This window comes from Peromyscus maniculatus, chromosome 1, assembly GCF_049852395.1.
Source record: "Peromyscus maniculatus bairdii isolate BWxNUB_F1_BW_parent chromosome 1, HU_Pman_BW_mat_3.1, whole genome shotgun sequence".
Taxonomy (NCBI): Eukaryota; Metazoa; Chordata; class Mammalia; order Rodentia; family Cricetidae; genus Peromyscus; species Peromyscus maniculatus.
The window spans coordinates 206,849,703-206,862,414 of NC_134852.1; the positions used below are offsets into that span (position 1 = coordinate 206,849,703).

General features: G+C 48.7%; 1 protein-coding gene across 4 annotated transcripts in view; it reads left to right on the top strand.

The window, feature by feature from the left end:
- The window catches only part of Rbm20 (RNA binding motif protein 20), a 212,680-nt gene that overhangs the window by 99,562 nt on the left and 100,406 nt on the right, over window positions 1-12,712 (top strand). The gene's annotated exons all lie outside the window — the stretch shown is intronic.

Here is a 12,712-nt window from a genome sequence, read left to right on the forward strand (position 1 = left end):
GAAGGAAGGAAGAAAAGGATGATGAGACTGTAGGAAAGAAATAGTAGTAAAGGGCAGGCAAGACGGCTCGGTGAGTGAAGGCATTTATTGCCAAGCCTAAATGACCTAATTTGATCCCTGGAACCCACGTGTTAGGAAAGAATCAACTTGTGAAAGTTGTTCTCTGACCTTCGCACATGCACAGTGGGGTGTGCATGCCCAACATGCACACACGCGTGCACAAAATAAACAAATGTAATAATTTTTTAGAGGAAAGGGTGAAGAAGGCTCTGGGTAAGGACAATGAGTCCCAAAGGGCACCCACATCCAAGAGCAAGTGGAGGATTGTTCCAGAAACCCAGGCTCATTTGTAATTTTCAAGTCTTTTGCTTACACAAGTGGTTTGAGTGCTCTTTGAACTATGAGCGTCCTTTGAAGTGACTCCCTCTGCTCAGGGATCTCCTCCCACTCATTAAAACCAGATTTGCATCAGGCTGACTTTCATGTTGTAGCCCACTTTTGAAAATCTTGTGAGTGAGTGAACTCTTTTTATGCTATAAGCAAAAATGAATGAATGAATGAATTAAAGCATGAATCCAGTCCAAAACTTCCCTCCTACTCCTACTTGAGGAAGGAAGGTGTTTGCCTTCTCCTGGGAGATGAAGGTGTCCTGCTGACTGCTGGAGAGCCTGCTGCCCCGAGGACACACGCTCAAGTTAGGCTGTGTGTGCCACTGCTTCGGTCACTAAGAGCACTCGGGTCTCGCCTTGTTTTTAGGGACAGGTTTGAGCAAGAAACCCTGAGGATTTTATAATCTACAGGCTGAGAGGCTGTCAGTTCACATTTATTGAGCACCCACTGTGTGTCAGCTGTGTTTGTCCCTGTCCTAGACACAGGGGGCTGAGCAGTGAACAAGACAGACATTCTGTACCCTCGGGATGCTTACACACACCTGAGACTGTCTCTCAAGACAGGGTTCTTTTGTTGAGCTCTGGATCGTTTGACCCCTTAGGGATGTTCACATTACAGAAAAATGCTTCCCTGTTGGCAGAAGAGGGAAAGTTTAGGCTTTGGAGGCTGGGAGCCAGTTTTCCAGCACCTTCTAGATAGAGCTCAGCTTGGAGACTGAGTTGGTGGGGAAAGAGGTTGGAGCATCAGCATTTGTTTGAATACCTTGTCCCAGCTTCCCAGTAATGACTTCCTGGTGTTGGGACTTTGAGCAACTTTGATTTGGAAATGGGGCTTTATAATCCCACCTGCAGGATTGAATGGTGAGCATGTACTAAAATCAAGTAGCTCAGACCCTGCCTGGGCATTGGCTAGCCACTACAGCTGCCATGTTTGAGGCTCCCACGTGTCCTGGCGTGTTTGGTATGTCCCGCAAATAGTGAGAAAACTGTACCCAGCGATCCTGCCAGCCTGGGTCTCCTTCCTTGCTGGGAGTAGCCAGCCTCACTGTCTTTGGACATTGAGGTAGCTTGGAATTCCAGGCCAACTGCTGAGCTGAGATAGGTTCATGGGCAAGGCCAGGGCTGAGGAAAGAAGTCTAGTTTTGGCTCACTCCAGAGTTCTAGAAAGAGGACTGTTTGGGTTGTAAGAGATTTGTTGTTTGGGTGCATGTTTGGTGTCCTTGGCTGTGACTCAGGTGGAGTTGTGCTGACCGTGGATGTTTAGGATGCTTTCTGGAGTATAGTTCTGAGACTGTGTGGTAATGAGAAAACTCAAGTTGTCTTTTCCTGAGGTGGGTATTTTCACGTTAGTCTCTGGGTTAGTCTGAGGGTCTCATGAGTAAACTAAGGTTTGGGAAGATAAGCATGGTCAAGATTCAGCTGAGAAGTAACTGGGGAGCTTGTGAGAGCCTGAGGTGGGGAACTGCCTTCTGGTGGAGCTGAGTTATAGATCTGCCAGAGAACCGAGCCTCGTTCATGTCTCCTCACTCTCCATCCGCCGTCAGGCCTTGGCTTGCGGGATCAGCAAGTTTATAGCCTCCTTGGCTTTTAGTGGGGATGGACAAAGGACTCTCTCCTGGGCCAGGCGTCTTAGTTCTTCCTTACCTCACTGATCGCCTTGCTCAGAAGTGGCCATCAAGATAACCTCTTGGAAGAAACGCCATCAGAGCTCCCCACTGCTGGGTGCTTCTCTTTGGGGGTAACTGCTGTCACCAAAGACCCAGCTCCCTTACCACCTTAGTGTCTGCAGCTGACTTTTCTTGTTGGTTCTGGGGCATTCTGTGTCCCTCTGTCCATTCAGGATGATAGCCAGCATCTCTGTTAGACTGAGTTCCCCTCAGCACCTGTCAACACTTCTCCAGTTGTCCTTGCATTTCCAGCCATCTCCAGCCATCACTGGTCTTAGGACCTTGTGGTTTAGTCACAACTCTGCTCGGAGAGCTAGGATAAAGTGTATTTTCAAAGTAATTTTAAGAGCTTGTGATAAATGGTCAGTTTATGTTATATATATATATATATATATATATATATATATATATATATATATATATATCATACACACACACACACACACACACACACATATACACACACACATACACACTTTTTTTTTTTTTTTTTGGTTTTTCGAGACAGGGTTTCTCTGTAGCTTTGGAGCCTGTCCTGGACTAGCTCTGTAGACCAAGCTGGCCTCGAATTCACAGAGATCCACCTGCCTCTGCCTCCCAAGTGCTGGGATTAAAGGCGTGCGCCGCCGCCGCCACCGCCGCCGCCGCCGCCGCCGCCGCCACCACCACCACCACCACCCGGCATATATACTTCTAAAAAATGGAAAAAAAAATCCAAAGAATTCTGGGAGTTCTATAAAAGTTTCCCATGCTTTATCTCACCCAATGTTCTTGACTTCCATTGGAATGAACAAATCTTTATTTTGTAGGTCATGAAACCAAGGAACAGGGAAGTTGAATGTCTTTCGAGTGGATACAGAGGGACACTATTGGAATTTACCTAGTTTTACCCTCTGGTCAGCTTTATGCCAAAACTTGCTCCTCTCCTCACATTCCTTCTGTCCTGGAGTTTTCACTCAGTGTTCTTATTGTTTTTTTTTTATTTGAATTTTGTTAGGTGTCCTTGTAGGAATATATGAGCCTCTTTTTGCTTGAGAGATTCATTGGTGATCCCTGTTGTGTGTGTGTGTGTGTGTGTGTGTGTGTGTGTGTGTGTGTGTGTGTGTGTGATGGGTGGTGGTCCAGGCCCCTTTTCATTAAGAGGAGGCAGAGCAGAGTAACTGAGCACACAGAGCCCAGGCAGAATTGAATTCCCTGAGTTCAACAGTGGTTTTTTCACCTGCTTTTGGGATAACATTGGGGATCACTTCACCCTCCCACCCTCCCACCCTAAATGTCTCCATGTAGAGTAATGCAAGTGAAATTATAAGGAGGACAAAAACAAGCAGTGTCTGCCAGTCATTGCCAAGCACAGTGCCTGGCACACAGTAGGCTTACAGAGAGCCAGTGTGGCCTGTGGGTATGACATTCCTCTCCTAGGGGTCTTGAGGATGGCATTGCAAACCCTCAGAATCTCCAGGGGAAGGCACCGTGGTGGCTGGGATGAGACTGTAACAGTGATTTGGTACCGGGAGCAAAAGGAAGTTATGCTTTATGACACTTGTTCTCAAAATCTCCTCAGACAGTCCTCCAGGCCAGCTGAGCAGACACTGGCAATAATGCATCTGCACAACCCCTAAGGTGATTCTGATGAGGTTTGTGGGCTGTGTCTTAGAATGAAAAAAAAGATTAATTTCATTTCAAACATGTTGAGATATACACATAGCTACTGAGGATGAGCCTGCAAGATACGTGTGCTTGGGCCAGAAAGAAGGAAGAAGGTCTGCTGATACGGAGATTCAGTTCTATTCCAGAGAGGGCAACGAGTCCATGCTGGTAATTTGTCTTGTGATGAAACCAAGTGGCCATGTGAGGACTAGAGAAGCCAATGAAGGGACATGGCCTCAACTTCAGTCTTCCCACTGGGGATGAAGAAGCCAAAGGGCAGGAAGGTTTCCTGGTCCCCAGAAGCTCCAGCCTTTCCTCGCTGCTAATGGCCACATCCCCCTTGCACACTCCACTCTTGGTCTTCTTATTCACTCCAGTGATGCCAGCGGTTGCTGGGACAGGAAACCTTTGCTTTCTGGGTCCTGTCTCCAGGACAAACGACAAAGTGCCTCCCACCCAATTTAGCAAAATACCCCCATCTAGTGGCAACCAAGCCGTTGGAGCATGTGTGACCCTAGCTTCTTTTAGCTTGTACAGTCAGCCCCTGATGGACTGGGGACCAGCATCAGGATGTCATCAGGGGAGGTGACACCCTACCTCACCATCATCAGGAAAGGGCAGACTAACACTCCTGCAGTCTGCCTCCTGCAGACCCTCACCCTGCAGATGGACTCACCTCCCTGCCTCCTGCAGACCCTCACCCTGCAGTACAGACTCACCTCCCTGCCTCCTGCAGACTCTCACCCTCCAGTATGGACTCACCTCCCTGCCTCCTGAAGACCCTCACCCTGCAGACAGACTCACCTCCCTGCCTCCTGAAGACCCTCACCCTGCAGACGGACTCACCTCCCTGCCTCCTGAAGACCCCCACCCTGCAGTACAGACTCACTTCCCTGCCTCCTGCAGACCCTCACCCTGCAGACGGACTCACCTCCCTGCCTCCTGCAGACCCTCACCCTGCAGACGGACTCACCTCCCTGACTCCTGTAGACCCTCACCCTGCCGATGGACTCACCTCCCTGCCTCCTGCTTCTGTCACTTCTGGGAAGCTGTGACATCACCGTTGCTTTCTTAGAGCACTTTGAGTCTTTTAGGCCAGGTCTTAGCTCTTGTTTCCTCTTCTCTCAACTTTGTTCTCTCAAAAATTCCCCAGTAGACAGTTTTTCCACTCAGACGTTCCCTTTCACCTGATCAGGTCTGAATGTTCGTTTCTTTATTTTGTACTGTTTTTCCTCCTTTCTAGGAAACAACTTTCTCTTTTCTCCTCACCCCGTTGAGCTAGTCCCATATTTCTTGGGTGGGGGCACCTTGTCTTGAACATGTAGGATTACTGGCAGTCCCAAGCAGGTCTAGATCAGCTGGGGTCTGAGTAGCATGATGTTAGCTTGGCAGTGGGGCCAGTCTCAGCCATCTATGGCAGGGAGAAGAATATCTGGAACCACTTACCATTGGCGCTAAAATATAAAGCTTTGGGAGTCCCCAGATTGCGGCTCATCTCCAGTGGCTTTAGTCATTGGTGATATGAGGAACATTTCCCTTTCCAGCACTATTCCTTGATTCTGTGAAAACAGTGATAGCGGAAACTATTTACGTCTATCTGGATCATTGGTTCTCAGCTTCAGCTCAGCTGGCATCAGAAGCCCTAGAGAGCTGTTCAAAGCAAGGTACTGGTCTCAGCGGGAGTCCCTGACTTGATAACTTTGGAGTGGAGCCCAAAGGTTCCAGCTTTAACCAGTCCCAGGTGGTATGAATGCTGCTAGCCCAGAAGCCACAGGTCGGCAGCCACTGCCCTATGCCCAGCAGGAGCTCAAGCAATGATGCCACCTCATCCTCACAACAGGTCTTGCAAATGAGAAGTCATCACCCCATTTTACATATGGGGAAACAAAGGGCACCGACAAGAGCAACTTGCTTGCTGCGGTCGTGGGTAGCGAGAAGCAAAGCCGAAGCTGAAGCTTCAGTGAGTCCTGTCAATCATCCTGCAGAGTTGCCGGGTCTCAGGATGAGTGAGGTGCTCATGAACCTTCGTTACCAGCTTGTCACACGTTGCGGGGCCAACCTTAGCCCAGCACCTTCAATAACACAGAAGGAGGACAGAGTCCTCTGTGGTGTCACCTCTGCACGAGATCTTGGCTTCCACAGCCAGATGCTCTGTTCTTTGCCCGCAAGTAGCTCATGTTTCTCTATGTTGAGATGCCCCCCTTGGGAGGGACACAGGAATCTTGTCTTCTATGCTGTGATAATCCTTGATATTCATGGAGAGCTGGAATTGCTCCAGGATGGAGGATTGTTCTGTGCTGGGAGTGGGGATGAGGACGGGGAAACTGAAACAGAATGTACTTGGACGGCATACAGTCGTCTACCCAACCACCAAGCTCCACCCACCCATTGCCTCTCTCGTGGAGTCTGTCCCTAGAGGGTGAATTTCCAAGGCTGTTGCTGGGTTTGGCTGGAGCTAGACCCTAGGAAGAGACTGGGATGGGGCAGGGGAATGCCTCCCCTTCCCCGTGGTGGCATCTCTGGAATGACGAAGCCCTATGTGGGCCTCTGCTCCGCTGTCTGCTCCCTCACCATGGAACAGGCTCCCTGATTAAACTTCTCCTGTACTAAGAGAATCTGGAGTGCCTTCTCTTTCTTCATTGGGTCCTGACTAATACAGCCCCTAACCACCATCTCCCCAAGAGGTATTCTGTATTCTCACTTTTACCCACGTTGTTGTTAGGATATATATGCACCTCTGGTGTCTCCAAACAGCCAGGACCTTCTCAAAGGTCATCAGCATCTAAGTCAATGTCAAGTCTTCAGTGTCCACTTGCAACATGCTCAGTGTTTATGGATGAGTGAGTGACAGCGTGACTCGGCTGAGCAGCAGAGGAAAGTCAGAGCTTGTACCTTTCAACGTTTGCGAAATAGCCAAGAGTCACAGGGGGCAAATCTGATTATGTTTCACCTCACACCCCGGTATGAAATAGTGGTAATAAATCCTGAGCTTGTAACCCAGCATGCAGACTTCTCATCTCCTAGCTGCCGCATTGTGAGTTATCCCACAACTCGATGCTTTAAGACAATTTATTATTTCCCATGATCCTGTGGGTAGGTTTCAGACAGTCTTGCAGAGGCTCATTACTGCCATGTGGGGAGCAGGCAGCCAGGGGCTGCTGACGTCATCACATGTCTGCATCCCAGAAGCAGCTGAGATAGAAGGGGCCACTCTCTCTCTCACCCCTTATTCTCAGAGGCTAGCCTGGGCTTGTTCCCAAGGCAGCAGTGGTGTCTGAAGCAGGAGAGGTGATGCAGGTCCAGATCAAAGCTGGGGGATGTAGAGTCCTCTCTTTATGGGAAGAGCTTTAATGAATTTACATTTGGTCCACCAGGCAGCCATTATTCTCATTACAAACATTCTCTCGTGCAGCATTCAGTACCGGCATAGGTTTAAGAGGTGACAGAGAGTGGGCTCTGCTTTATTCAATTTTTGGTTTGACCACCAGATGGTGGTATTGTTCAGTCTACCTGGAGTTCAAGCACAGCATCAACTTCCACCCTAAAGTGCCCTGGAAACCGTGGAAGCCCTAAGTCACTGCTCGGATCCCATGCCCTGGCTGCGGCCTTGTATCCAGAAAGGAAGAGTGTCATTGCCTCTCCCAGTCACACTGCCTCTCCCCTCCCTTCTGGGATTCTCCCATTAGCCATATGGTCTTCTTAAAGGCAGCTGAAGACGGTGCTTCTGGCCTCCCGAGGTCACTGATGCGCAGTGCTGGTGCCCAGCTCCTTCCAACCTGCTCACAGCACTTGCTGGGGTTTGAGTTGAGTTTGTTTATCTTGCACCCTAAACCCTGAGCCAGAAGTATGGGGAGTTTGTGTTCCCAAACCCTGAGTGTCCAGCTCCCCTCTCCCAAAGCCTCGTGTGCCCTGGGCTACAGGGGACGTTGCCCTGTTCTTATGAATGTCATACTGGAGCTCAAACCTCCAGGCTGGGAATCAAATGTGTCTATTTTTCGACTTGGTAAACAAGTTTTAGGCCTAGGGGTAGAAGGGATGTTTGTGATGTGAAACAACTACTTTCGCCCCCTCTCATTGTTATAAATAACCTTTAATGGCCAATCCCCAGATTTTTACTTTTTTTTTCTGTTAAAACCATTCTTTCCCACCTATATTTACTATAGCATTTGGAAAAGGAATAAATGTTGTTCCTTAAAACAAACAAACAGCAAAGTAAAACAGAAAAGGGGGGGTTAGAGAGATAGCTCTGTGGTTAAGAATACTTGCTACCCTTGCAGAAGACTCATATTCCCAAAGTTCCCAGCACCCACATGATGACTTGCAGCACCCACATCCATAACTCCAGGTCCAGGGGGTGTGATGCCCTTTTCTGGACTCTGAGGGCAACAGACACACATGCAGGCCCATACACATAAAATAAGAGTAAGGAAAAAATTAAAGGTGGGATTGTTATCTCTCTCTCTCTCCCCCATGGAAACAAAGATCCATTGTCATAAAGCAAGCAGTATTGGCTTACTCATGATCCACACATTGAAATTATAGCTATTGATTTCATTATAGTGGAATTAATAACTCTACACTATGCTTTCCTTATGACTTGTGTCTTAGAAACAACAGCGTGTGTGCAAAGTAATGATACCTGATTAAGGTCTGGAGTTTAGCCCATGTGTTACACCAACGAAAACTTCCTGGTTTTACTAATTGACGATGGAAATTCCCTCTTACCTGTAGAGTTTTCATTCTACGCCCCCTGGATGCCTGGAACCATGGGTAATTCTGAGCTCTCATCTGTATGTTTTTCTATACACACATACATACATACATACATACATACATACACACACATACATACGTACATACATACATGTGTACATACCTATGATAAAATTTAACTTAAAACACAAAATATCAAAAATAAGTAGAAATAAAATGGAATAATTATAAAATAAACTCCTGAAATTGCCAGCCTCATTATCCTTGTGTTTTGGGGATAGCCGGGGATTTCATCATACCCCTCAGAGTCACACAATTCAATGCTTATAAGTCGTTTACTCCTGGAATTCTCCATTTGATGCTTTTAGCCCTGAGTTGTGAGGGTTAGCACACACTGTCTTAGCAGAATCCAGAATTACCTCTTGGACGTGCCTGTGGGGAACCACCCTCATTGTGGGTGGAGCCAGTCTCTGCAGGAGACAAGAGAGTAAGCTGAGCACCACCATGCACTCATCTCTGTGGATGTGATGTGACCAGCTGCTTCAAGCGCCATCCTTGGGTTCTCCTCTGGGGCTGTCTTGCGGACTGTGAGAGAAGTAAACTTTGTCAGGGTATATTATCACTTCAGAACAAAGACTAACACAAGAGCTGGTCACAGGTAGCTAAAGCCACAGAGAGTTGTGGAAGGCAGAGAGGACTGTGCATAAGAATCACTGGGGAAGTTGGATGTCCCGGACAAGGCCTCTTGGTACTAGGCTGCAAAGTTCTTGAGCATCCATGCTTATTTTGGAGAAAGACAGAATGAAGGAATGGGACTTCTTGCGAATGGCCTCTGATTGGCTGTGTGTCACCCACATTTCACTGTCATTTTTGAGAGAAGAGAGTTGAGTATCGGTTGAAAAGAAACACACGAAACACCCTTTTCCCCCTGTATCTGGTCTGCCGGTGGCCCTGGCTTCTCAGACTACTTCAGATCCCAGAACACCTGCTGGACCCCTGGGCTGCCACGGCGCAGAGACGAGAGCTCTGGGGGAGCAGGTGTGGGGGGGACACTCCTTTTCCCCCTGGACACAGGGCTCTTTCTGTTCCCACATTCAGGCCTCTGCCCTTGAGGGAGCACCTACATCCTGGGAAAGTGTTTTTATTCCTATCTAGAGACAGGAAACCTCAGTCCTGGGGCCAGGGGCTGGGCTTGTCTGAGGCCTCAACGAAGTGATGGGTCGAAGGATGTGGCTTTCTCCCTTAACCAAACCTTACTAGTGTATATTAATTGTTATGAATAATATGTTTCATTATACTTTCATACATTCGTACAATGTACTTTGACTCTATTTACCTCCCCCACCCCTAACTCCCACGGTTAGTCTCCTCCTTCGTCTAAATACAGAATTCATCTTTAATCTACATTTCTCTTGTTGGTTCTTAAATATCCCAAGAAAAGCAACTTTTCCACGTGAAGTAACACTCATTTGAACTTTACATACTCAAGCTCTTTAAGTTATAATTTCACATGCCCGTGTTTTTCTGATCCGATCTTTGAAACACCGCTTCTAACACTTTCTGATGGCGTGCAGCGTCTGAAGCAGAGAAGAGAAATTTCCCTTGTGAGCGTTTGGAGAAAGTGCTGTTAACTTTGCTTTCCATGGAAGAGCACACAATGGGCAGCGGCGGCGGGGTTGGGTGCTCTGTGGTTCAGAGGCATTTCCTGAGACTGACTCACGGGGGACTCTGCTATGTTTTGCCAACCAAGACCAAAAGAAATGTGAGAATGTCTCAGCAACAATGCAAGGAAAAACTGGGAAATGTAAACAGCTTTTAACACGCTTTTCAGGTTCCATGTGCCAGGCAGGTCAGTATCCTCACGGGGAAGGCTCTGGTGCCCTAGCCAGCTGTGGTGTTTAAACAGCATCAGGCACCGAGCAGCCAGGGAATGACCACGGACAGCCATACTTTGGTGGCAGGGTTCATGCCATGAGTGTTTCTAGAAGGAGGGCTGCCTAGGCCTGGACGGCTCCCAGGAGGCATCGGGAAGAACATACTAGACTTGGGCTGGATGTAGAGCTGGAGGAGAGCTCTGTGTGGACCCCTAAAGTTTCACTGAAGAGCTGAGCTTTTGTAATTACATCCACAGGTTCTGAACACCTGGACTGGTTACTTATTTATCTCTTCTCTGCTTGCGTTTTGGCACTTTGACTTTTTGTGGTAAAACACCTGTAATGTAAAATAGACCATTTTTAAATAATTTTGCAGCATTTAGTGTATTACATGCTGTAAGTCCAGCCACTGTGTGGTTCCGGAACCTTCTTTTCATCTCTCTCTAAGGAGACCCTGTACTCATTAAACAACTGCTTCCTCTTCCCCAGCCCGTGGGAACCACTGATCTGCTTTCTGTCCGTCTCCATGGATCTGGCCTCTGGATAGTTCATATGAATGGAGTCACCCAGTAGATGGTGTCTTGTGGGTGGCTTCTTCCACCATGCACAGAGGTTTCAAACCTGAGCCATGTCGCTCAGTCTCTGTTTCATATTCTTGGAACGTGATTACATGAAAGGCATCATGGGGCTGGACAGGATGAGGACAAGGCTCATGGACTTTACAGCACTTGAGAAGAGAGGCATGCATCCCACTAATTCTGGTATTAGCCAGTGGCATGTGATACAGTTCAGGGCCAGGAAGGTACGTAGTATGTCTGAGTACGTGTGGGTGGCCGGAGTGACTGACCCGGAAGGCTTGCAGGGAGAGGAGGGGAAGATGGATGCCAGTAAACTGAATATATTCTAAGAGACCTGGGCTTGGCAGGGAGGGGTCACTGAAGTCGAGTGGGGGCAGTGATGTGCACCAGTACAGCCTTTGGGTGGCACTCTGGTGGCTTCCTGGAGCTTTGAGTCTGGGTCAGTGGGTGAACATTAAGAGACGCTTGGAAGGGCGTGCTGCATAGCACAGGTGTCTGCAGTGGGAGTACTGCCTCATCCCGTGTGTCCTGAAGCAGATTGCAAGTGATAAAAGGAAGTTTAATAGTGTGACAAAGGAATGCACTTCAGGACACATACGTTGTCTTCTCAGAAGAGCCCAGCTGATGATGTATCCCATTTTCTCACTTACCCCGTTCTGACAACTGATGGTTCAGTCTGTAGAGATGGGTAATAGTGCTTGCTGCCCAAGCCTGACGACATGAGTTCAGATCCCCATAACTCTTGTTAAATGCCAGACTCAGTCGTGCAAATGTCTGTATTCACAGCATGCACCTCTGGGGTGATGGGATGTCTCAAAAAGGTGGAAAGTCAAGGACTGACCCCTAAAGGTTGTCCTCTGCCTTCTACAGATGCACTGTGGCGTGCGTGCATACGTGCGTGCGTGCGTGCGTGCGTGCGTGCACCTGCACCCCTCCTCCCCCACTTACACATCACATATACACACGTAAACAAATAACCACTCGGGGATTTTTGAGATCTTAGTCTTGATGCTTAATTCCTCCAGTGACCTTGAGATGTTCCGGGAATTAACCTGTGCCCGCCCCCTCGGCCCATGCGGGGACAGCACTCAGGACTACAGAAGCTGTCTTTGCAGATGAGGTACTTAGCGGTTGAAGGGTTGCCCATGAAGACAGAGTGAGTGGGCGGGCTAAGCTTTGAGCTGAGGTCCTCTGATTTCTGCTCCTCTGGGCCAGGCATTCCCGCTCCCCACTCACCTTTGCATACGGGTTGCTGAGGATCGGGAATCGGGACTGCCTCCGCAGGCTCTGACTTTACCACAGGGGTGCAGTATTCCCTGCTGTTTGCTCAGACAGCTGAGGAGAGCTTCAGGTGGTGTCTGTGTCTTTGAGATGTGGCCCCCAGTCATCTTCCCTGCTGTGTTAACTAAGAGTTAGCCGGTTTCCCTTTCCACCCCAGCCAGTGTGGGGACTATGCAGCAGGGAGCAGCAGCTGTGCGAGGGAGGAGGCCTTGAGTCCAAGCAGGAAGCCAGCGCTGGGCTTTGCTCCCTCTCCTTCTCGGGACTGAATGGAGTTCCTGATGGTTTGTGTGCACAGCCTCAGGGGGATTGCACTGGCTACATTCCCAGAAGTGCGTTCTCTCTGAGAAGCCAGAGCTGTGTGGCATTATTCCAGATGAGCCCTGGGAGCAGCTGCCTCCTTTATCTGAAGTCGCTGATCTGTACCAAGGAGCAGCTTCTTGTTGAGAAGCCAGTGACCCAGGTGAAGGGCCATCTAATCCCTCAGTCAGTTCTTGTTCATACAAGATAAACAAGAGGGCGCCGGACGACAACAGTTTCCAAAGCAGTCAAATCCCAAGTCCCTG